The following is a 23,500-nucleotide window of genomic DNA, read 5'->3' on the forward strand; positions in this document are numbered from 1 at the left end:
AACCAAGATATAAATAGGGAAAAATATGTAATATTTGACACTCAACACTTCCCCAACCAGCATTTTTTTAGTCTCGAGCAAAACATGCACGACATAATCTTCAATTCTTGAATTACAATTGTAAGTTCTATGTTTTCTAGCTCATGATTGTCAAATTTTGTAGTGCCAAAACCTCTTGGAATCTGTATCTTGTGTAGCTCATCTTCATGTTCAAGATCATGCAATTCTTGTACAAGTTCAAGATGATCGATTTCAAGATTCAAGCATTACAAGTTCAAGAACTACATCAACTGATAGTTTAAGCTTTCAAAGCATCATGTAAGTCAAGACAATATACTTTACTTTGGTACTCAAAGCTCAAGGTAAAATGCAACTCAAGTACCTCAAGTTCAAGCTTCAAAGTCAAGTTCAAGCTTCAAAGTGTTTTAAATTCAAGCTTTAAAGTGTTACAAGTTCAAGCTTCAACATACTTCAAGATGTCAAGCTTCATGTACTTCAAGATCAACTATTAACCAAAGCAAAAGATGTTTCAATGTTCAAACATCACTTATAGGGTATGAATGACCCTAAATTGACTATAGGTTAGGTCATATTGATTGCATACTTAAATTGGGTCACTATATAAGTGTATAGGCTGTTTCTCGACTAGTCTTAGCCTATGTTCAATTAGTCCTAGTACTGGCTCGACTAGTCCAAGAAATTCCTTGACCAGTCAGAAGTTTGTTACTAATTTTTGGGATTTTTTGTTGGATCCTCAACTAGTCCTGGAGACTGCTCGACCAGTCGAGTGAACAGTGCTCGACCAGTTGAGAAGGCTCAACTCGAAGTCTAGCAACAAAATTGGGTCCCACATAACTAGTCGAGAAAGCCCTTCGACCAGCTGTGGAATAGCCTTATCGCGCCCGAATTTTTAAAAGTTTGTTAGTCCTTCGACCAGTCGAGCGAACCTCTAGGCCAGTCGAGTGAGCAGTTTCTGCACTTATAAATAGAGCACGATATTTAGAGTTTATGATTCAATTCAAGCAAAATCAAGACACCACTTTGAGAGATAAGTTATTGATATTCTTAAGCTATTTAGTGCACATTTAATATTCTCTTTAATTAGATTGTTTACATTTGATTTTGTATTCTACATTACAATCTTATTTGAAGAAGGGATTTATCTTTTCCCCTTTCTTGGAATCAAAATCAAATCAAGCAAGCCCAAAGTGATTTAATCTAAAAATCATTTAGAACATAGAACTTTTTCATAAGTGAGTGTGGACATTGAACATCTACGTTGAACTTCTACTTCGAATTGGTTCTTTCGAGCTGCATCAAAGGAGAATATCCAGATAAGTATTTTACATTTCTGTAAATTTATTCTTTTGGTTTCTTTGAGATTGTGGCAGGAAAAATCTCTTTCTTTTAGTTTGTCTAAGGTGATGCAGAAAACTCAGAGTGTGGGGTTTTTGAATTATGTAAGCCCACTTGAATGACACAATTGTGAAGGTTTTAGATGAACCTTGAAAAACCTATTTCATAGTGAACGCCAATATCCACTGTGTGAGGATATTGAGGGTGGAGTAGTTATGTGGCTGTTTTTATAAATAGTTGGTGTACACACAAGCGAACCACTATAATTTATGGCCTTGTGGTGAATGGTTGATTGTGGCATTTGTGAAGAATGTTGTAATCTCTGTTATGCAAGTGTGGGAATGTTGTAATAGCTTAGTTATTTTCTTCGCTATTTTATTCTTTATTCTTCTATATCAGTTTGAGATTTTAATACACAGACCATTTTAGGAATCAGGTTGTCTTGCCATAAACCATTGGTTTTTGGTGTAAGATTGTCCTTAGAACAACATTTGTATCAACCTCTCAATACTTGTACATTTGAGGTTGTTTTTCATTTCTGCATTGTAAGATTGTTTAGTACTATCTTTATTTATATTTATTTAATTCCGCATTTAATTTTTAATTTGGCATAGTCCTATTCACCCCCTCCCCTTAGGACTCTTAGCTCGGCCTTTTCAAGTGGTATCAAAGCCTAATAGCTCGCCATTCTTTTTTTTGGATTTATTTCCTAAGCTAATCGATCTGAGCTTTTCAAGATATCAAATTTTGATAGCCATTCAGTCACTAGGCCTCCACCATTTGATGGCTTCAATTATGCCTATTGGAAAGCCAAATGAGGATATTCTTAAAATCCATAAATGAGAGTGTGTGGCAAGCCGCAGTGACCAATTGAACCCCTCCTACCACTGAAGTGACTGGTACCGATGGATCAAAAACTGTAAAAGTCACATCTTATTTCTCTTGGACCACTCTTCAAAAAAGTCAAGAGTAGTGCCAATGCAAAGGCTTTAAATACTATAACTTGCGCACTATCACCGACTAAATTCAAGAGAATTATATCCTATGACACTGCAAAGCAAGCCTGGGATATTTTAGAAATGACACACAAGGGAACAATAATTGTTAAGAAATCTAAAGTCCAAATCCTCACAACCGAATTTGAGGAAATACGTATAGAAGAAAGTGAAACTTTCATGGACTTCTATATAAGATTGAATGACATTGTCAACTCTATGCGGGGTCTTGGTGATAAATCCCAGAAAGTAAAGTCTGTGCAAAGATACTGAGCTCATTGCTTAAACGGTTCAATTCAAAAGTGACCACGATCCAAGAACTTCATGATACAGATAAAATGCGGGCAGAAGAATTGGTTGGTTCCCTACAAACCTATGAGTTAAACTTTAAAGCTCCTAAAGGTAAATTCATCACCTTTAAGTCTTTTAAAAATATTTCTCAAGAAAATAACAATTCTGATTTAGAAAATTATGAGGATGATATGGCCCTTTTAGCTAAAAATTTTTATAAGATTTTTAAAAGTAAAAAGAGGGTTGATTTGCAAAAACCTAATGAAAAGAAAAGATCTAGATCTAAAACTTGAAAATCTTTAAAAGACAGCCAATGTTACAACTGTCATGAATATGGGCATCTAGCGAACAAATGTCCTAAAAAAGACAAACCTAAAAAGAAAGGTATGTTGGCTACATGGGATGAATCTTCCTGCTCTGAAGCTTCTTCTGAGTCAAAAGATTCTGAAACCGAGTCGGGTAATGATGTTAAAGCCCTAATGACTCTAGTCAAGTTCACTTTTTTAGATAATGATGATTCAACCAGTGAAGAAAATCTGAATAGTAACCATGAAAATGAAGAAGATCTTCAAGATGCTTATAATGCCCTATATAAGGAAAGTTGCAAAATTGCTGTAAAACTAAAACTTTAGAAAGAAAAGTTTTCAAAACTTACAGAAAATTTTGACAAGCTAGTCTTAGAAAAAACACACATTTTATATTGTTTTAAAAAAACTAAGAGTGATTTAGATTTCAAAACCACTCTTGTTAAAAACTTAAAATCTGAGAATGAAAAGCTAAAACTAGAAGCCTCTTCACTTTTGAGTTTAAAAGACTCATGGAGGTATGCCCAAGGTGATCCTAAGTTAGAAAAACTCTTATCCAAATCCAGAAAAAGTGGCGATCGATCTGGATTAGGCTACGACAAAATTATTCCTCCCAAACATAAGAATACTCCATTCACATTTGTGAAAGGAGAGTCTTCTTCTAACTCAAAAGGGAAAAGTATAAATCAAAATTCTTCTAAAAATACTAAGACCTTTCAAAACTTAAAACCTAAAAGCAACCATATCAACTATAAAAATCAGAATCCTAATCCTTTAGCTAAGAAAATTGTTGACTTACTTAAGGAGCTCTTAAAATCTAACTTAGTGGGTCGGTCTTATGACACCTTCAAACATAAGAAGACCAACTATACTCCTAAACCCAAAATTGTAATGAAATAGGTCCCTAAGGTTGCTTAGTTGCCCACACCGCTTTCAAAGCTTTGAGCCATTCAAAATAGTACCTAGACAGTGGTTGCTCTAAAAATATGACAGGTGACAAAGTTCTGTTCACTAATCTTAAAGACATGACTGATGGTTCAGTCACATTCGGTGATGGTAGCAACTGCAGAATTATTGGCTAAGGTACGGTTCAACTCTTTAACCTCCCTCTATTTGAGAATGTTTTATATGTAGAAGGGTAAAATATAATTTATTAAGCATCTCTCAAATATGCAATAATAATCATAATGTAATATTCACCAACCAAGGGTGTGAAATTTTAAATAAAAATGGTTCTGTAATATTAACTAGTCGCAGAACTTCTAAAAACTGCTACATTGTTTGTGATTTAAGCTCATCAAATTTATTATGTTACATGGTCCATATTGATTAAACCGAATTATGGCATAAACGCCTTGGACTTGTACACTACCGTCACTTATATAGATTGAGTAAAAGAGAGTTGGTAAGAGGTTTACTCAAAATACAGAAAATAAATAAAATATGTGGCAAATGCCAGATTGGCAAACAAACTAGGAGTACTCACAAAAAGGTGAACTTCAATGCCACATCTAAACCACTTGAACTTCTCCACATGGATCTCATTGGACCAATTAGAATGGAGAGTCGAGGTGGCAAGAAGTACATTCTGGTAATTGTTGATGACTTTACAAGGTACACTTGTGTAGTCTTCTTAAGAGACAAATCAGAAACTCTCGATGAAGTAAAAAGGGTACTTAAACGTATCCAAATGGAAAAAGAATCACAAGTCTCTAAGATCCGTATTGATCATGGTTCAGAATTTGAAAATAGCAGTTTTGAGAAATTTTACAGTGAACAGGGAATATCACATGAATTTTCTGTGCCCAAAACACCACAACAAAATGGTGTAGTAGATAGAAAAAATAGAGTGCTTCAAGAAATGGCAAATGTAATGCTAAATAGTATGAAGCTTCCTATAAATCTTTAGGCCGAAGCCGTAAATACTGCTTGTTATATAATTAATCGAGTTTATACTAGAAAATCAAATGGTAAAACGACTTATGAAATGTGGTTTGATAAGAAGCCCACTATCAAATATTTTCGAGTTTTTGGCAGCAAGTGCTACGTTTTACGTGACCGAGAAAATCTGGATAAATTTGACACCAAAAGTGATGAAGGGATATTTTGAGGGTATGCTCTGAATAGTCGGGCATATCGGGTTCTTAATAAGAATACTGGTGTAATTCAAGAGTCCATTAATGTGGTTATTGATGATCACTTGTATACACCTGTCTCAAGTTCAGAAAATGATGAAGTTCTTTAAATTGATAAACCAGACTTTTCATCAAGTCAAAATAACATTGAACTAAGGACAATTAAAGATCATCCTTCTAATTAAATCCTTGAAAACCCTCTCACTAGTGTGTGCACTCATAAACAACTTGAAGATATGTGTAACTACGTGTGCTTTACATCTCAGATAGAACCGGCTAACGTAAAAGAAGCTCTTACTGACGAAAACTGGATTGTAGCGATGCAAGAAGAGCTCAATCAATTTGTTAGAAATGGTGTTTAGTATTTAGTTCCAAGACCGAAAGATAAATACATTATCGGAACAAAATGGATTTTTAAAAATAAGTCTGATGAACTTAGTAATATTATTAGAAACAAGGCTAGGCTGGTTATAGAAGGGTACACTCAAATAAAAGGCATTGATTATAATGAGACCTTTGCCCCAGTAGCTCATCTTGAATCAATCAGACTATTTATATCCATTGCATGCTTTAGAAAATTCAAAATATACCAAATGGATGTAAAGAGTGCGTTCTTAAATAATGATTTTCATGAAGAAGTGTATGTTGAACAACCAACGAGTTTTGAAGACCCTAAGCATGCTAACCATGTATACCGCTTGAAAAAGGTACTCTATGGTTTGAAACAAGCTCCTAGGGCATGATACAAAAAGTTGAGTAAGTTTCTACTAAGTCATAACTTTATAATAGGAAGTGTTGATAAAACATTGTTCGTAAAGAAACATAATGATCACATATTAATAGTGCAAATCTATGTTGATGACATTATCTATGGATCTACCTGTGCTAACATAACTATTGAGTTTGCAGATCTTATGAAGTCTAAATTTGAAATGAGCATGGTGGGAGAATTAAATTATTTCCTAGGGTTGCAAGTTAAATAGCTACCTGATGGTTTCTTTATCTCTCAAACTAAATATGCTCTGAACTTAGTTAAAAAGTTCAAATTTGAGAGTGAGAAAAATTTTGATACTCTAATGAGTACTACTTTAAAACTCTCTAAGGACTCTATAGGTACGAATGTGGATCCTATGTTGTATCGCAGTGTGATAGGTGGTTTGCTTTATTTAACTGCGAGCCAACCTAATATTAATCTGTGTTAGATATTAATCTGACCCTAAAGAGTCACATCTAATTACTGTTAAGAAGATTATGCGATATGTCGCTAGTTCAGTAAATCTTGGTCTTTGGTATCCACATGATACTTGTGTGCAATTAGCTGGTTACACGGATGCTGATTGGGCTGGTAACATTGATGATAAAAAAATCAACCAGTGATGGTTGTTTCTATGTAGGGAACTATTTAGTTTCTTGGTTAAGTAAGAAACAAAGTTCCATATCACTCTCAACAGCTGAGGCTGAATACATTCCTGCAGGTAATGCATGTACTCAGCTTGTGTGGATGAAAAGAATGCTAAACGATTACGGAATTGCGCAAGAATCCACGGTTTTATATTTTGATGATTCAAGCGCAATTAATATCTCTAAAAATCAAATCCAGCATTCACGAACCAAGTATATTGACATTAGATATCACTATATTCGTGAATTAGTGGAAGACAAGACAATTTCTTTGGATTATATTCCGATAGAGACTCAATTTGCAGATATATTCACAAAACCACTCGACAAAAGTAGGTTTGAAAAATTAAAATTTGATCTTCGTATGTGTAATATAAATTGATGATCCATGTCTTTTTTGTATCATAATGTATATAATTATTATTTTAAAATTTTAAAATTCAAATTTTATGAGAAATTGTAAATTTTGTGAGGCGCACGACTAGTCGAGTACATACTCGACAAGTCGTGGCACGACCGGTCAAGCATGTACTCAACCCGTCGTGAAACACGTGTTTGACCTTTTATTTGGGGAAAAATCATGTTTTCTTCATTTGGGTCTTCTTCTCCAACGAGCCCTACCTTGACCAGTCAAACCCATCTTCGATTCCTCCATGGTTAGTGCGTTATTTTCGATTTTCTTATAAATTCAAGTTCTTTGCACTTCCTTTTCTTCATTTGTGTGGTTTATTTCATATTTTATGTTAGTTTTTAGGTTTTCTATCCAAAAATCTGATCTACTAGAAACCCATTTTACCTCTTTTGCAATCTCTTTATTCCTTTATTTCTTTATTGCAAATGGAGGGTAGAACTAAGAAGAAAGAATCTTGTGATCCCTCTTCATCTTGTTCAGCTCCTATCACAGTGTGCCACCATCGGTCACCCGAGGATGATCCCGATTATGTGCGAGATATTCGATTGTGTAATGTGATAGTAGAACAGACTGTTAATCTTGTTCATGTGGCTCCATTTGATGTTGTTCCTCTCCTTTAGTCTGTAAGATGGGATAACATACTTCATTGGGGTGGACCGGCATACCGCTCCATTGCACAGGCTATGTATGCTTGCATTACTGATTTTTTTACTAAAAAGCTGACATTTACTATCACGACCAGAGAATGTCCAATTGATGTGGACGTCATCTTATTTATGGATTAATGGATATACCTGTCAATGACGAAAGTATTCCCATTAGTACTCTAATAGCAAAACCATCTGAAACTGAGAAGCAAATGCTCACTAGAGATTTATGTAATATAGATGCGGAGTGGAGTACTGGGAATGCACTCGTCTCTAAGTTTTTGTTACCCAGATACAAAATTCTTTAGCAGATTTTTATTTCGAATGTCTATCATCGATTTGGTAACAAAACCCAACTTACTACATTCATGGTTCGTATTCTTCATTCTATCATTTCTGGAGTCTCTGTATGTCTTCCTTCTCTAATTTGTCATAGCTTCATTCAGTTCCGTCTCCACCTAGGGTACAGTGACATACCATTTGCTTATCTTATGACTGTGTTAGCCACCCATAGTTTAGTGGCTATGCTTGTTGGAGAAGCTCCCATTCATCATTTACCTTTCAATAACTCTAACATTAACAAGATGAATTTGAAGTTGGCCCCAGGCCAAGTTGATGTGGGTGCTAGTAGAGCTACTGCCGCAAATGAAGAGGAAGGTGATTTGCCTTCAGATGATGTCAATATGGATGACCTCTTTGATGAAATTGAATTCGACTCTGCTGCTGATCCTAATTATCAGCCATCTGATTTTGATGCGCATTTACACTCACTTGAGGAGAAAGTTGAAAGTATGAATGTGTCCTATGAAATGTAATTCAAATATATGCGCAAATATCTTAGGTGCATTAACAAGGGCCTTTATCAAATTGATCCTTCTATACCTGCTCCTTCTTCGGGTTCAGATTAGTATTTAAATATGTGTTTTGTAATAAGTTTTAAACTACTTGAACTTCTCTTGTTTTCTGTGCTTGGACATGCTTGTTTATGGACTTGGTTAATTTGGTACTCTTATTCCTATATTCTCTTATTCTCATTACTCTTCTATTTACTTCCTTATTTATCTACTTTCATTATCATTTATAGGTTCTTTCCTTTGTCATATTGTGACAAAAAGGGGGAGAATTTATCATGCTTCTGAAATGTAGAATTGTGGATAGGTTTAAAGCAAATTTTTTTTTTTTTTTTTTTTTTTTTGCAGTATGGTATTAAGGGGGAGTATTGTTGAGTATTCATGAGAGTATAGATGTGTATTGAATTGACCAGGTTGTGGTAACTGGTGCATGATTCTTTAACCTTGATGTAACTGGTGCATGATTCTTTATTATGCATTTTATGCTTATCTTATTTTAATGTAATGTGTTTTGTCACAAATTTGACAAAGGGGGAGATTGTAAGTGCTATGTTTTCTAGCTCCTATGATTGTTAAATTTTGTAGTGCCAAAACCTCTTGGAATCTGTATCTTGTTTAGCTCATCTTCATGTTCAAGATCATGCAATTCCTGTACAAGTTCAAGATGATCCATTTCAAGATTCAAGCATTACAAGTTCAAGAACTACATCAACTGATAGTTCAAGCTTTCAAAGCTTCAATAAGTCAAGACAATATACTTTACTTTGGTACTCAAAGCTCAAGGTGAAATGCAACTCAAGTACCTCAAGTTTAAGCTTCAAAGTGTTTCAAGTTCAAGCTTCAAAGTATTACAAGTTCAAGCTTCAACATACTTCAAGATTGCAAGCTTCATGTACTTCAAGATCAACTATCAACCGAAGTAAAAGATGTTTCAATGTTCAAACATCGCTTATAAGGTATGAATGACCCTAGATTGACCATAGGTTAGGTCATATTGATTGTATACCTAAATTGGGTCACTATATAAGTGTATAAGCTGTTTCTCGACTGGTCTTAGCCTATGTTCGATGTTCACTCCCTAAGTATAGGGTTGTGATGTAGTAATAAACTCGGTGAGACCGCGGTCAAATCCCAAGGGACTGAAACCTGTACTAATCTGAAAATAACCCGAACTAGAACTAGTATAAGATGAAATCTAAATTAGGTAAAAGGAATGGAATAATTGTGAATAGATTAATTAGAAAATAATAAAAATAAAGGTGGGAACTAGGGTGCCAAGGATCCGCTTGTAGCAATTGGGAAGCTACCTTTCATTGAGTCAAGGACACAACTGGAATCAGAGTCCTATCCTATCCAATTGGTAGGAAGAGATTTGTCAGATCTCTAAACTTCTCATGGATCTAATCATCAATAAATAAGAGTGGTAAATATTTAGAAGTGATCCCGTCACCTAACCATGCCTAGGAGACTGGCAAACAACAACGATTTACCAAACCCACAACCAATCATAAGAGAATTGTGAAAGTTAGGAAGTATTCCGTCACCCAACCATGCCCATGAGACAATGGTGAACAAAAGGGTTCCCAAGTGCACAATCTCAATACATGAAAATGGAATATCTCAAGCTATCGCAGATCCATTGTAATTTGAGTCACAACAAACCATTAAAAACTAAAAATATTCCATATAATTAAACTAGAATCCAAATGAGTTCAACAAAACAATAATCAAAACCAAGCAAACATCCCAACCACGATACAAGCTTCACCTCTTAGCCCTAGCTAAGAGGTTTAGCTAACTATAAGCATGATTAACAAATCCTCAAAAGAAAAGAAAAAAATAGTAAAACAAAGAACAAACTCTCTCTTCTTCTATGCGCGTCCCCAGATGGGATTGAATTCGCCTCCACGGCTGCCCGTCCAAGATTGGATCCCGGATCCTAGATGATCTGAACTCACGTCCCCTTTGTCTTTTATAGGTGTCTGGAGGCAATGAAGAGAGTCAGTGCGAAACAGCTTACGCAGCAAACAAACGCACCCAACTTGCATTGTGACCATTGGTGGGCCCACGTCCCCTTTGTCTTTTATAAGTGTCCGGAGGCAATGAAGAGAGTCAGTGCGAAACAGCTTACACAACAGACAAACGCACTCGACTTGCGTTGTGACGATTAGTGTGCCCACGGATGATGTTGTTTGAAAAATCTAGTCCATTCAGTGGATTACTCATGAAAAACCGTTTAGACCTAATTGGTTTTGAATCAAAACCGTGGTGGCCCACATTTTATTTCATTACACTGTCTATTCTGTGTTTGGAAGATCAAAAGTCGTCCTTTGCTTCATTCCGTGATTCTGACACCTACGCCATGTTTATAGGGCCATTTTAAGCCTGATGGACGTTCCCGATTATCTGGATCATGGACCATGGTGGCCCACAAGAAAGGACCGCAACCGCTGTTGCAAAACAGAGTCGACGCACGTCGACTCTGTGAAGTGTGATGGCCCATTAATTGCTGTCAGGTGGAAGATCCACACCGCCCATTGGATTCAGGACAAAAAACCATCCAGGAAGGGGTGTTTTTTTAGTGAAATCGGTGTAGCCCACACGATCTTTTATTCCGCCCTCCATCTGTGTTTAACGACTAGGATCTTATAATCACTTGCATGGTGTCAAAAGGTCACCTAGGTGAGGTTAATACCCAATGGACGGTCCGATTTATCTGAATGGATGAGGGGTGGGGTCCACTAGCCAAAAATGCACGCCGTGCATCCGTCCGCTAGTGGAAAATCCAATTTTTAAAGAAACAACGGGTCAAAGACCCTTTAACCAAGAACCATGATCCGATGTTCGTCCATTGCACGTGCACTCCATGTACATGCAGTGTACGTATGGGGTTCAGCGTGGTGTTTGTGAGAAATCCGCTCCATCCATTCATTTCTCCGCAAAATTTTAGGTGTTGAGACCGAAATTGAAGAATTTTCAGATACTAGGCGGGTCCAAAATCAATGGTTTATGGGATGATCTGTCCATTGGGCCACTTCTATAGGGATGCAATGGCTGATTTTTGGCGTGTACGGTTAATTTATGGTCTTCAGGCCATATATGAAGTTTCGAGTCGAATAGATGGCAGAAACCCTGTGATCTTGCATTCTGGCAACTATCAGGCCACTTGAGCTTCAGTTTCTCGATTTTCTCAGATCTCTGGCATGTAAATCCATCGATCTTGGTCCCCTGGGGTCCATCCCTTGCCTTGGTGAATTTTGAGTGTTAAATCCATGCTTTTAGCACCCCATTTCAATCAAAGCTTATAAATATACCTTGTAGCACAAACACGATTAAATTGGGCCATTAAACAATCCATGTTCATAAATCTAGGTAATAACTGGAGTCTGATATGTAATATTTGACCCTCAACATTCGATTAGTCCTAGAACTAGCTCGACCAGTTCAAAGTTTGTTGCTAATTTTCAGGATTTTTTGTTGGATCCTCAACCAGTCCTGGAGACTGCTCGACCAGTCGAGTGAGGCTCGACTCGAAGTCCAGCAATAAAATTGGGTCCCACACGACCAGTCGAGAGCAGGGCTCAACCGATCGTGCAGGCCACATGACCAGTCAAGCAAGCCTTTTGACCAGTCATGAAACGGCCTTATCATATTGCGCCTAAATTTTCAAAAGTTTGTTGGTCCTTCGACCAGTCGAGCTGACCTCTAGGCTAGTTGAGTGAGCATTTTTTGCACTTATAAATAGAGCACGATTTTGATTCAATTCAAGAAAAATCAAGACACCACTCTGAGAGATAAGTTCGTGATATTCTTAAGCTATTTGGTGCACATTTAATATTCTCTTTAATTAGCTTTTTGCATTTGATTTTGTATTCTACATTCCAATCTTATTTGAAGAAGGGATTTATCTTTTCCCCTTTCTTGGGATCAAAATCAAATCAAGCAAGCCCAAAGTGATTTAATCTAAAAATCATTTAGAACATAAAACCTTTTCATAAGTGATTGTGGACATTGAACATGTATGTTGAACTTCTACTCCGAATTGGTTCTTCCGGGCTGCATCGAAGGAGAATATCCAGATAAGTATTTTACATTTCTGTAAATCTATTCTTTTGGTTTCTTTGAGATTGTGCCAGGAAAAATCTCTTTCTTTTGGTTTGTCTGAGGTGATCCAGAAAACTCAGAGTGTGGGGTTTTTGACTTGTGTAAGCCCACTTGAAAGACACAATTGTGAAGGTTTTAGGTGAACCTTGAAAAACCTATTTCATAGTGAATGCTGATATCCACTATGTGAGGATATTGGGAGTGAAGTAGTTGTGTGGCTATTTTTATAAACAGTTGGTGTACACACAAGCGAACCACTATAATTCTAGCCTTGTGGTGAATGGTTGATTGTGGGATTTGTGGAGAATGTTGTAATCTCTGTTATGCAAGTGTGAAAATGTTGTAATAGCTTAGTTATTTTCTTTGCTATTTTATTCTTTATTCCTCTGTGTCGGTTTGAGATTTTGATACACAAACCGTTCTAGGAATCAGGTTGTCCTACCATAAACCATTGGTTTTTGGTGTAAGGTTGTCCTTATAACAACATCTGTATTAACCTCTCAATATTTGTACATTCGAGGTTGTTATTCATTTCTGCATTATGAGATTGTTTAATGTTATCTTTATTTATATTTGTTTAATTCCAAGGTGAGAGTGAAAATTTGAAAACCTAAAGCCAAATCACATAAGCGATAAATCAAATGGGTTCTTTTTTAATCACTTAGGAGCATAAGTTCATATATCAACTTTTTTAATGAGCTCCGTTAATTCCAACTTACTTTCCATAAAAATACTATCATTTCATAATGTTAGCCATACTCATCACCTCAAGATTAATTGAATAATCAAGTGTTGATTCCAAACTTATCCCCTTTTCTTTCTTTTTCTAGTTTTTGATTTCATATCGACGGTCCCTTTTATTTATTCTTTTTTTTTTACTCTTTTCATCTTCATTCTTTTACAGTCTTTTCATCATACATGACCTTTTATCGATCTCGCTATTTTTTAACTGGTTCTTTTCATCTTTTTTTAAGGTGGATCGACTCAATTCTCAACATCTATTAATGATACACATGCTAACAACCAGAAATTCTAGCACAATTCACAGAGAGCAAATTGAATGTGTCTTGTGATTTAGATCAATATGATATTCAAACTTCCTCTTAATCAATAAAATGAAAGAACCGAAGTGATAATCTACTTAGTTGATCAAACTCCAACAATTTAAAATTTAATCTTCGTCTTATTATCATACTAAAATTGCGGTAGAACCACTATAATAGAAGTATGGAAGTATGTCCAAGTGTCCTAGTGGGGGGGTGAATAACACTTTTTAAAAATTATTTTCTTATAACAACAAACAATGCCTAACTTTAATCAAAATGAATAAGAAAAGGTAACTCTATGGCTTCCAAGTCAATAGAGGGTCCAAACACCTAGGCTTACACAAGATTTTCATATAAAGAAACAAGTCTATAAAGATAGTGTATGTGATAGTGTGTGGGATGTGATTCCTATTAGTACTGATGCATTTACTAAATCATGCATCATAATAATCATTTAATAGACATAAGCATAATTAGATCAATGCACAAAAAGCAATCCCAAACACGATCATATATAGTGGTTCGGCTACTTGCTTACTCCACTCCTGGCAGACGCACTCCCTCCTAGAGTGTACCAGATTTCACTATCCAATGGTTTTAAATCAGGTTAACCATGAACCTTCACAACCTACACAAGGTTAACTAAGAGACTTACACAAGGTTGCCTTAGGTGCCTACACAAGACGACATGTCCTACACAAGGACACAACTAGGAGCCTACACAAGGCACACTCCTTTCACAAGGACAACTAGGAGCCTACTAAATCATGTTGTACACAAAATGATCATCTACCGAGATTTTTTGATTAATTATATCAAACATAGTTCGATGTCATCGAAATTCAAATTTTGATAGCATCGAACTAGCTTCGATTGAATAAACTTAAGGGCACTCCCTCTACACAGAAAATATTCTCTAAGTGTTCATCGATGTAATTGGGTCACCTTCGATCACATCGAGAGTAATTTATCGATGGCATCGAAGATTGTTCGATTACATTGAAAATTAGGAGTATTTTGTCCAGCAAGCTATCCAGGTGTATCCAATTTTTTCGATTACAACGAAGACTCTTCGATGTCATTGAACTTCAAAATTCGATAGCATCGAAGGGTGATCGATTGTATAGAAAATTGGGATAAAATCTTCCATTAGCCAAAGGTAATTTTTCTAAAAGAGAATCCGATAGGATCGAACCTCCTCTCGATTACATCAAAGTGTACATCAATAGAATCAAAATGTGCTCGATAAGAGTGAGACACAAAAATGAATATATGAGTGTAGAATGTCGATGCAATCGAATAAGGCTCGATAACATCGAATTTTAAATTTCGATGTAATCGAAGACTACTAGATAGCATCGACAAAGACAGATTTCTGCCTTTTTTTTACCATTAGATTTCAACTTTATAAATACACATGGCTTTCTTCTTATAAAATGAGCTAGAATTTAAGAGATTTTGATAGAGATGCTTCAAGAATTAATACCATTTTCCTCATTCTCTCTTTCCAATTAAAGTTCATCATTCAATCCTAGGCATAAGCATTTACTCATATCTTCATTTCTTAGATTAAATTATGAACTCTAGCATTCAGGGAGTTTCCAAAAGCACTCAATAGCCAAATCATTGTGTTAGAACTCTTGAATGGATATCTCATGGGAATCTTCTCTATATGTTTAAATCACATTATCTAAATAGAAAAGAACAACCAAACCCTAAACTTCACAACCTCAGAGCATTGATCGAAGCATCATAAGTGGTTGCAGTTCAAGGGAGCTGAAGACTCTTTATCAACATTGAAGACCTTCAGATTGTGCAAAAAAGGGGCTGTCACACCCCAAACTCGAAAATCGGTCACAGGAATCCCGATCACCGAACTCGGTGCCGATAGCCTCTATAGTACCCTATTCTCAGCTCCCAGCGCCCATATGCCAGGTTCCGATCCTGAGATCTTACAAGGAAGATTTTTCAACATACATTTATCTTGTAAGAAGCATAACCACAAGTTTACCCAAATCACAAAGGCAACATCATCATCATATATCCACTAATATAAACATTTGAATACAATGCTGAAAGGGAAATACAAATGTCAAAATCAAGCTCCAGAAGTCAGTTACATGCTCCAAGCTCCACACTACTGCAACCTAACATCACCTGCACGCATCTATCGTGCATAAGCTTATAGAAAGCTTAGAGGGTGGTGTAAGTATGTGCACAAGGTAAGTGCCAAGTATTCAATATAATACCATAATCATACAATATTGAAAATACTGGTAAGATCATGAATCATATGATATCAGAGTAAGCAAAAATACTGACAAGTCTATAAAGATATCATCAACCTCATCCAGGATATCCAATGAAAAGACATAGCAAGCCAATGACATATACTGAGAAAGTAATGTAAATCGGCTATGTAATGCGGAAACATAATGAACCAGATATCAGATATCGAGGATGTAATACAAAATACAATTCGAAAAAGCTACGAATACCATCAACCTCATCTAGGTCATATAAATGCAGAAACATAGCAACCCAGAATGCCATATGCCAAGGATGTAATGCAATATGCAATATGTGCTGCGAATGAAATGACCAAGCTACAGTGTGAATTTGGGATGATAGTACGTGGTATCGCAGGCTATGGGGCCTATCATAAAAGATTTCTATCTAAACCAGTCCCATACCTAAATTTGGATAGATAAACTCAATGTGGTAAGTTCCTGATCTCAGGTTAGTCACGCACCCCAACCGAAATCCTGGCCATTACGAAAGTACACATAAAAATTAGTTGCACACCACCAGCCTGAGTGGATAGTGAATAAATGAATGAATATAATGTTGAGTATACAACTCCTACTCCACAAATCAGTATTGTACATCTCTGGGATCATCACCGGGGTCTAGTACACTCTACATGTAATCGCGCCCATTAAGGCGTGACCATGTAAGTGGAAGAGACCCAACTATCGACCTGGCCAGTAGTCAGTCAATACCTACCCGGCACGTCGATAGCGGACCCATTCACGAGCTAGTCAAACTCAAGCTAGCTATGCCCCCAACCCTCAGGCGAGTAAGGCCACACCCCCTCCTAACTGACCACGACACAGTGAGAGACGCGACCTCCTGGTATTCGGCACTCAGGCGCTCATGTATCCACTCGGTCTCGACATTGGGGCGACCTCTGGTACCAAGAGGGTTTAGAGATTTTCACCCAGGGCCGTATATGGCAGCCCGATGCTAATAACTGATTTTCAGTGTCCCATCTGGCCATCCATGATATTCCTGTGGAGGGTACAGCCCTGATGTCGCTAGGGCGTATAGTAATCACAACACACAATACAAGGTGCATGAGTCATACAATCTAGTCATACATCAATCCTATGCATACCGTGCGCTCATGTGAGATAACCTCCGCCTATCTAGGAGTCTCATAACAACCTGCCTAATGACATGTGCAATGGTCAACCACATCTCATAACAAACCTGTAGATAATGCGTATGGGCATGTATCATGATGCTATGCTGTCACATACTCATAATCAGTATCAATAACTGACATCAACAATTGACCTCGACAATGTGGACATTTAACCAACATTGCCTCCAATGAATGGCCCACATAGAGCCTAACATATAATGGACCCATGGCCTCACACAAGGGCCAAAAATACAACACCATGGGCCTTACTCAAGAGCTTAATACACATCACGATTGGCCTTTCACATTGGCCTAACATACATCTCAATGGGCTCCATCACCTGACCTTCAAATGCATCAAAATGGGCCTCATCACATAGGCCTCATATACATCACATTGGGCCTCGACAATCGGCCTCGATATCTGACCTCGATAATTGGAATCAGCATCGATAATTGACCTCGATAATCAAAATCAGTCTCAACAATTAGAATCGAAATCGACCTTAACAATCGGCCTTGACAATTGAAATCAACCTCGACAATTGGAATCGGAATCGGCCTCAACAGTCAGCCCCGGCAATCGAAATCGGCCTCGACAATCGGAATCGGTATCGACAATTGGAATTGGCCTCGATAATCAGAATCAGTATTGACAATTAGAATCGGCCTCGATAATCAGCCTCGACAATTAGAATCGGTATCGACAATCAGAATCAGCCTCGACAATTAGAATTGGTATTGACAATCAGAATCGGCCTCGATAATCAGAATCGGCCTCGATAATCATCCACGATAGTCAGAATCAACCTAACAAAGGGAAGGTCACAATGTGGACATTTAACTATCATTACCCATCAATGTAGACATTTAACCAACATTGCTCCAAGCAGTGGCCCACATAGAGCCAAACATAAAGTGGGCCCATAGCCTCACATAAAGGCCTAATATACATCATAATGGGCCTCATACAAGGGCTACATACACATCACTATGGGCTACATCACATGGTCCCAATACACGTCACGATGGGCCGCATCACATGGGCCTAATACGATGGGTCGCAACCCATGGGCCTCAAATACAACAAGTGGGCCGCATCAATGGGTTGCACCAATGGACCTCATATGCACAACAGGTGATCCCTGCTCATGGGCCTTAAATACATAACATGTGGGCCCTACACATGGGTCTCATATGCATCAAATGGGCCACGTATCGGGGTCTTGAATACATCAAATGGGCCACACGTCATGGGCCTAATACACGTCACAATGGACTGCACGATAAGGGCCTAATACACATCATAATTGGCCTCGTGTAAATCAAGTCGGTCCTCATCATATAGGCCTCATATAACGCAAGTGGGCCGCATCAAGGACCGCACCAATGGGCCACATATACGGTCAAGTGGGCTGCATCAATAGGCCACACTAATGAGCCTCATACACATCAAGTGGGCTGCATCAATGAGCCGCACTAATGGGCCTCATACACATTAAGTGGGCTGCATCAATGGGCCGGAAATACATCCAGGTGGGCCCTATGGATGGGCCACAAATACATCAAGGTAGGGCCCACCATATTCTCCATACAATCTGGTCATAAGGTCACAAAGACCTGGATTAAGAGGGAAAATAAATTTCATATAGATCCAAAACTTCTGTAACCCCAAAAAGGGTTTCATTGGTAGGCATACAATCTCCATTATTTTTTGATAGTGGTCCACCTGATGGATGGCTTGGATATAGAATAAACACATCAATGGTGGGTCTCACACAGTACACTAATGATGATCAACACCATCCAAAAATTGCCTATTTAAATCAGCACCGTCCAATCATTGTCCAACACCGTCCGGCACAATCTGGACGGTGTGGATGAAATAAATGCGTCATGGTGGTCCCATGCTGGCAAGGCAGATGGACGGCTTGAATAGATCACATGCATCTGAGGTGGGTCCCAGCAAAACAGATGGACGACATGGATATAAAACATTTACATCAAGGTGGGGCCACCATTCAGGAGATCTGGACGGTGAAGATATAATAAGTACATCAAGGTGGGTCCCACCCACACGTGTGGGATGGGCCCCACATCCCAAGACAGATGGGCAGATGGAGAAACACATACCTGGTGGTGTGGTCCACATCCTCAAACAGGCGGACAGTGGGGATTAAACCCATGCATCATGGTGCATCCAACACCTGCATTGTCTAGATGGACGGTGTGGGAACCAAATATATACATTAAGGTGGGTCCCACCCCCACACATGCCACACGTGTGGGGTGGGGCACACCATATGAAAATGGATGGACGGTATTGTATAAAATACATACATTAAGGTTGGGAGGGTCCCACCATCCAGAGTATTGGACGATGTGGATGTAGAATACATGCATGAGGTGGCCCCACCCTCACACGTGCCACGCATGAGAGGTGGGCCCCATGTCCATGGAAAGTGGATGGACTGCTTGAATATAATATATGCATCAAAGTGGAGTTCACAGCACCGTCCATCCCCTTGGACGGTGCAGATAAAACATATACATCAAGGTGGGTCCCACCACCTTCACGTGTCACACGTGCAGGGTGGACCTTAGATAAGGACGGTTGGATATAACACGTACCTCAGGTCAGACCCATGAAACTTGCTAACACAACACAATAGTTGTTTACTATAGGCCCACCGTCCAGAGGACGGCTGGGATTTAACAGATACACCATGGTGGTCGCACGTGTTGTACTCAGTACATTATCAAGGTGGGCCCCACGTCCCCTGCATGGATGGGGTGGATTACATATAAACATCAAGGTGCGTCCCATATGAATGGGGTCCACCGTTAAATGGATGGTGTGGATCTCAAACACATCATGGTAGGTACCCACCGTCCAGCAGTTGCTGGACAGCTGAGATTTAACATACATTAAGGTGGAGTCCATACACCACGTCCAGGGACTGGACGTCCTAGATTTGCCAATCAGGTGGGTTACATCAACACCATTTAAAAAGAAAGAAAGAGAGAGAGACAGAGAGATCGGGTGGAGGAGGGGCCCCGCCACTATGGGCCCCTCAATACAAAGCATACATCGAGATGGGTCCCACTACAAGTGGGCCCTACATCAAAATCAAATATTATGAATACTCACCTTTGATTATGGACTTCTCCTTCCATCAACGCATTCTAGAGCTCCAATGAATGAGATTCAATGGTCAAGATTGGTTTTGGAGGGTGGGGATGGGAGATAGGAAGTGGGCCACACAAAGCTCTCTCATGGAGCTTGCTTAGATGTGAGTAGCTAGAGAATGAGTGAGAGAGAATGAGAGAGAGAGAGAGGTGATGGGAGAGAAGTGATGGGAGAGAGGGATGGTGAGAGATGGATGATGGGGAGAGTTGACTTTTGGGGATGGGCGTGAGTGATGGGAGTGATGTGTACTTGATTGATATGATTGATGGGATTCTCTTGGGATTAGAAATGCATGGAGTTTTCCTCAAACTGAACGCAGGTCCACATCTCTTGGCCCGGGTATCACCTTAGTGCGCGAGATGCAGCATCGGAAACGCGGCGACAGCGTGATCACAAGGATACAAGTCTCGGGTCGAGCCGACTCTGACATAGGGATATGACTCAGGATCACGCGTAAACACCAATAACAGATCACGGGTTACAAGAATTCGACTTAGAGGATCGGGAAGCCTATGGAACGGTATGGGCTAGGATACGGGTCTCACAGGGGCTCATTCACTTATTTGTAAGTATAAGGAGTCCATTGAGTCTGAAGCCCTTTCCTTGTGTAGGATTGGGATTCAGAGTTTAAGTGACAAACTCGCTAGGACCTCTTTGTAGGCCTCCAACGAGAGAATACATGGTCCTTGTGTAGGACGTGTTGTCCTTGTGAAGGGAGTATTGCCTTGTGTAGGCATGGGTTGCCTTGTGTAGTCTCCTAGTTGTGTCCTTGTGTAGTGCTCATCGCCTTGTGTAGGCACCTAAGGCAACCTTATGTAAGTCCCTTAGTTAACCTTATGTAGGTTGTGAAGGTTCATAGTTAACCTGATTTAAAACCATTGGATAGTGAAATCTGGTACACTCTAGGAGAGATATCACAGTTTGTCCAAGAGTAAATGTATGTATTTAGCGTCTCCTAAAAATATCACCATTTTCCCAATGTTTCTCTGTGTTTCTAATTATCATAGTGATATTGGCATTATTTTCATGTCCCTGGCTAGAAAAATGTTTAGTGATACTGATACTTTGAACATCTATTAGAGATCACAGTTGTTCATCAAGAAACCTTACATTTTGAGATACGATGACTTGAAATTAGGTTATTATAATCTTAGGTAATAATCTGGGTTTGGAAGTAAGTCTTGTAAGGGCTCTCTTAATTTCTACTTACAATTCGGGGGTGTTTGTTTTCAAATTTAGCTTTGTAAATTTTAAAAAATAAGTAATGTTATGGGTAAAATGAGGCTAAAACAAATGTATGAGACATATGAGCCAAGCATACAGACTCAACGACTATGGATTGCTTAAGGGCCAAAAAATTACTCCGACCTTTTGTGCCGATTAATGACTTTGGAGGTCGGACTTATTCGCCAACCTCAAGAGATGACCTCGACCTCAGAGGTCAACCTTGGGCACTAACCTTGGCCTTGGATACCGACCTCGGCCTCGGCCTCAGATATAACCACTAGGTCAAAATAAAAATACCCTTACAATATATAAAGATAAGATTACCCTCCAATATCTTCGCTGAGGATCACGCTAATCGAGTTAAAGATTGACTATATTCTTAAAATAGAGTCTGACTCTAATACAACACCTCTAGCTAGCAAATCAACTCGGATACAAGACTACCTAGAAAGCTTATAAATATACCCCCTGCCATGGGTAAAGGTACACATAATTATCTTGATCTTATTATGCCTACTGTGAGTTCATATAATGACTTAGGCATCGGAGGGTTCCCGACCTTAACTGGCGCCCCCAATGTCTTCTCTTGTTTTCTAAAAAATCACAGGTACTCTAGCTAATAGGAGGTGAGGTAGGATTGACCAAATTTCTACATCAACAGTTTGGCGTTGTCTGTGGGAAATGACAACAAAGCCATTCCCATCTCCAATTCATCTACAATGGTGAAAGGAAAAAAGAAATCCCTACCTGCCATTGTGGCACCCGCTCCAGCCTCAGTCGATCTGTTTGTCGACATTCAAAATACACCCTCTCAGTGACAAACATTTCTGGATAGGTAAACCAGAAACATTGGATTCGACCTCGGTCTCACTGAGTTATTACTACATTGTAACCCTACACTTGGGGTTGTGAACACTCGAACTCGGTTCGAAATTTTTTCGAGCTCAAAAAATTAGCTCAACTCGGCTCGAACTCAATTTCAAACTGAGTTGAATTGAGCTTTTTTGAGTCAAGTCAAGCGAGCTAACCGAGCTAACTCGGTTCGAGTACAACCCTAGCCAAGGTTGGTACTCGAGGTTGAGGTCAGTATCCGAGGTGGAGGTTGTTATGCGAGGTTGACCTCCGAGGTCGATGTCATCTCTTGAGGTTGGCAAACAAGACCGACCTCCAAAGTCATTGGTCGACACAATATGTCGGTGTGATTATTCAGCCCTCAAGCAATCCATAGTCATCGAGTCTGGCTGCTCAGGTCATTTGTCTCATACATTTGTTTTCGCCTCATTTTACCCATAACAGTAGCCCCCTACTTTGGAGCTCTATACTTTATGAGCTCGCAAAGTAACTTTTGAACTAATGTATGAGAAGGTCAGCTCATTCCATGTATGTTCCTTGATTTTGTTGCCTTTCTATATGGTGGTCATGTATGATGACTTAGTACATATGATAGTCGAGCATGTAATTTTTTTAGTTGATCATGTAGTAGTAAGCCGTGCATTGTAAAATTAATAGGTCGGCATCGAGATATTAGATGTGGTGGTAGGCTGAGCATTAAGGACTTTCTTCCCTTACATTGAGGGAAGTCCTTTTGGTCGATCGTACAGCTCGTATAGTAGGATTTTGAAAGAAATTCTCCTCCCTTGACCCGGGGAGGTTCTTTAATAGTAGAAATCATAGTGGACGGCTTTCTTCCCTTGCACTAAGGGAAGCCCTCATAGTCGGTTGTTTAGTTTGGATAGTCGAGAAATCATTTTGTAACACCCTGGATTTCGAGGGTTAAGCAAAGCTCAACTCCCGAGATCCAAACGCATCACTTATGCAACATAGATAATGATGTTTAAATATTGTCCATATTAGTGCATTAAACATAAGAGAGATTATACTAAATCAGCATACCATACTCCAGGTGTAATTAAATTAAGCAAGTGGAAGACTTAAGTATGTGTATTTACACATGAGAGTTTCACAAACCGAAGTATGCATATGTACTAGGCTGAATATATATAAGCATTGTTTCAAAATATACAAAATATCAAAATGTAAATGTCCAACTAGTCTATGCATCCCTATAATCCCATCGAAGTAGCACGAGGTCTACATAGACCTGCTAGAGAGC

This window comes from Magnolia sinica, chromosome 14 (assembly GCF_029962835.1).
Source record: "Magnolia sinica isolate HGM2019 chromosome 14, MsV1, whole genome shotgun sequence".
NCBI lineage: Eukaryota > Viridiplantae > Streptophyta > Magnoliopsida > Magnoliales > Magnoliaceae > Magnolia > Magnolia sinica.